We start from the raw sequence: 4,215 nt of genomic DNA on the forward strand, positions 1-4,215 counted from the left end.
TTTCTTTAAAAAAAAAAACGCGCTGAACTTGTTTTTCCCTCGTCTCTTAGCGGGGGCGTCACGTTGCGGCCTTGTGGCCGCGCGGTCGATTTATTTTCGAGGTGTGATTTTTACCGCCACCATCGACGACTTTGATTTCGCCGACGTGATTTTTCCGTCGATGTCGAAGGTCCCGAGTGGATTTAAAAAGTGTGGTCGGTGCGGCCGGCATATCTTGCAGACCGACACTCACGCTTGGTGCCTTCAGTGCCTCGGGCCGGAGCACGATACCAAGTCGTGTACTTTGTGTCTCGGTCTCCGGAAACGGACACAAGTAGCGAGGCAAGTTCTTTGGGACCGTCTTTTTGGAACTTGCGCCGGCCCCTCAACGTCGACTTCGATGGCATCGGTATCGAAGGGTTCTTCGGTACCGGTATCGATGTCCACGAAATCGGCACCGATGGCATCGACCCCAGGAGCACAGGTCCCGTCGGCCCGCCGGTCCTCCGGTGACAGCAGGGGCGAGAGGCCGCGTGGCAATCGGCCCCGGTCATCCCTCTACCCAGGGCCCTCGGGACCGAACCCTGTCGGACCCGGTCCCTCGAGGCCGAGGGGGATCGACCTCCTCCTCCTCCATTCCACCTAGCGCCGATGACGGGCACCGCAAGAAAACGAAGAAGCACCGTCATCGGTCGGCATCGATGCATCCGGCCCCCGGAGAGGAGTCGATGCCGAGAAAGCGGCAGCGTCGAGAGGAGAGGTCCCCCTCTGTAGTAGGGGTACCGCGTCGGTGCAAACTTACCCTTGGCTTTGCACCAGCATTTGCAAGGTATGTAAAGTAAAGTATACGTGAGAATTATGAATTAGAGGAAATTGTTACTGTATTTCACTCTTAAAACTTGGGTTTCATCCAGTCAGATTATTTGGTTCTTGGTGTGACAAGTCTTTCAGAGGACAATTTTCAAAGCCATTTCCATTTGACAGGAAGATTTGTAGACCAAGATATTTTACTACCTACTCCTCAGAATATGTGATTTATGCAACTAGATTCTCATGCCCTAAACTATGTGGAGAAGACTGGAAGAAGTTTGTATGTAAGAATTAATGAGCACTGGAGTTGTATAATTAAATGTTGATTGAAGGCTCCTTTAGGGAAAGGGAAATGGGATTTGATATACTGCTTTTCTGAGGTTTTTGCAACTACATTCAAAGCGGTTTACATATATTCAGGTACTATTTTGTACCAGGGGCAATGAAGGGTTAAGTGACTTGCCCAGAGTCACAAGGAGCTGCAGTGGGAATGAAACTCAGTTCCCCAGGATCAACGTCCACTGCACTAACCACTAGGCTACTCCTCCAATAGCAACATTCCATGTAGACTCTCAAATAGTAGCAACAGAATCTTGAACAGTAGCAACATTCCATATAGAATCTTCAAATAGTAGCAACATTCTAGAATCTCAAATAGTAGCAACAGCAACATTCCATGTAGAATCTCAATTAGGGAAAGGAAAGGAATGGGACTTGATATACTGCTTTTCTGAGGTTTTTGCAACTACATTCAAAGCGGTTTACATATATTCAGGTACTTATTTTGTACCAGGGGCAATGAAGGGTTAAGTGACTTGCCCAGAGTCACAAGGAGCTACAGTGGGAATCGAACCCAGTTCCCCAGGATCAGTCCACTGTACTAACCACTAGACTACTCCTCCACTAGCAACACTCCATGTAGAAGCCTGCCCTTGCAGATCAGCAATGCGGCCGTGCAGGCTTCTGTTTCTGTGAGTCTGACGTCCTGCATGTCAGACTCACAGAAACAGAAGCCTGCACGGCCGCGTTGCTGATCTGCAAGGGCAGGCTTCTACATGGAATGTTGCTAGTGGAATAGCAACATTAACATTCCATGTAGAATCTCAAATAGTAGCAACAGAATCTCAATAGTAGCAACATTCCAGCTAGAATCTCCAACAATAGCAACATTCCATGCAGAATCTCAAATAGTAGCAACATTCCATGTAGAATGTCAAATAGGGAAAGGGAAATGGGACTTGATATACCGCCTTTCTGAGGTTTTTGCAACTACATTCAAAGCAGTTTACATATATTCAGGTACTTATTTTGTACCAGGGGCAATGGAGGGTTAAGTGACTTGCCCAGAGTCACAAAGAGCCGCAGTGGGACTTGAACTCAGTTCCCCAGGATCAACGTCCACTGCACTAACCACTAGGCTACTCCTCCAATAGCAACATTCCATGTAGACTCTCAAATAGTAGCAACAGAATCTTGAACAGTAGCAACATTCCATATAGAATCTTCAAATAGTAGCAACATTCTAGAATCTCAAATAGTAGCAACAGCAACATTCCATGTAGAATCTCAATTAGGGAAAGGAAAATGGGATTTGATATACCACTTTTCTGAGGTTTTTGCAACTACATTTAAAGTGGTTTACATATATTCAGGTACTTATTTTGTACCAGGGGCAATGGAGGGTTAAGTGACTTGCCCAGAATCACAAGGAACTGTAATGGGAATTGAACTCAGTTCCCCAGGATTAAAGTCCACTGCACTAAGCACTAGGCTACTCCTCATTGTCCTTAACGGCAGTATAAATTTGAATCACTTCAATGTTTCATTATAAACCATGTACATCAGTTGGAATGTAGAGGGGATAACAATGATTTGAAAGATAGGAACAGATGTGGATTTTCCATTTAAATACAGTTGAGTTGCATGGATTAAACACTGAAATAGAGTGGCATCGTGTTTTTGAATTTCCAGTGAAGATCGTTCGAATATATAAAAACTTGTGATTGGTTAGATGATTCAACATGAATTGCTTTTGGCACTTTTCTGGTGTTTTTCTAGCCACTTCCAACATTGATGTTGTCTTGTCGATGTAGAATAACCACGTTATGAAAAGAATAAACTCTGAGGTAATGCGAATTTAGGTTTAGGTAACCTGGATGTCCATATTTTGACCCCTTCCTAGTCCCACCCAAAACACGGCCAGACCATGCCCCCTTGCCAAAAGGAAGTACTGCATTTTTAGACTTCTACATCCCAACTTTAGAAAATCGAGATTTGGCTGTTCATGCAATATGGATGTTTAAATGTCGGTTTTCAGACATCCAAAACACGAATAGAGTTTCAAAAAGAACAGCTCTACTGAGTTTTGTTTCATTATGAACCTTTTTTAGATTTTTTTTGTTGTTACAAAGTCCACCACCCTAACCACTAGGCCACTCCTCCAAATTCAAAATAAGACAGGCTAAAAGGAAGTACTACAAAGAACAAGTAGGCCCAGATTTTAAAGACACAAAGAAATTATATGTTATTGTAAAGAACCTATTAAACACTTGGAGGGGCATAATCGAACGGGGTGCACAAGTTTTCCTGAGGGCATCCTCGCAGGACGTCCTCGGGAAGGGGCGGGGAAACCCGTATTATTGAAACAAGATGGGCATCCATCTTTCGATAATACGCCCAAATCTTAACATTAGGTCGACCTTAGAGATGGTCGTCCCCGATTTTCGGCGATAATGGAAACTGAGGACACCCATCTCAAAAACAACCACATCCAAGCCATTTGGTCGGGGAGGAGCTGTCCTATTCATTCATTCCTGACTTTTCAGAACATATTTGCGGATACATATTCAGTTAGTCTTGAATTTGTGTCATTTTACCATGCTAAAGGCTAGCCCGAAGACCTGTAAATAATTTATCAAATGTATAACTTCCTTCTTCAGAATCCTATGTTTTAGCAGACACAAATATGTAACTTTGGTGACTGGTTGTTTTCCAGCCTGAGTCAACTGGTTCATTTATTCTTTGCTGATGCATTAGCACAGCAGGATAAAAAATTGCTGCCATGTATTAATTAAGAGTATAATTTAGATCACTGAGTTTGAATCACAACTGGGTTTTTGTGCTTCAGTTTTTTTTTTTTTTAATAAGTTTGAGATAATAAATTACATTCATTTTTCACTAGCACTGGACAAAGATCCTGTAGCAAAATAAGGCTCCAGGCTTGGTATATCCATTTTCACCATCTCAATGTCAAGCTTTTGAGTCAGATTCTGTGGTGCTTAATTATAGTTTAATACGGTCCTAGGGAAAGAAATGCAATATTTTATGCTGAATTTCTCGAACATGGCCATGATGAATAAGCAATTTAAATGTCAACTTTCCTATCTTTTATTTTGAAAACATTTAAACGCATTTCTTTTCAGAAAT

The sequence above is a fragment of the Microcaecilia unicolor genome, chromosome 3 (assembly GCF_901765095.1).
Source record: "Microcaecilia unicolor chromosome 3, aMicUni1.1, whole genome shotgun sequence".
NCBI classification, from domain to species: domain Eukaryota; kingdom Metazoa; phylum Chordata; class Amphibia; order Gymnophiona; family Siphonopidae; genus Microcaecilia; species Microcaecilia unicolor.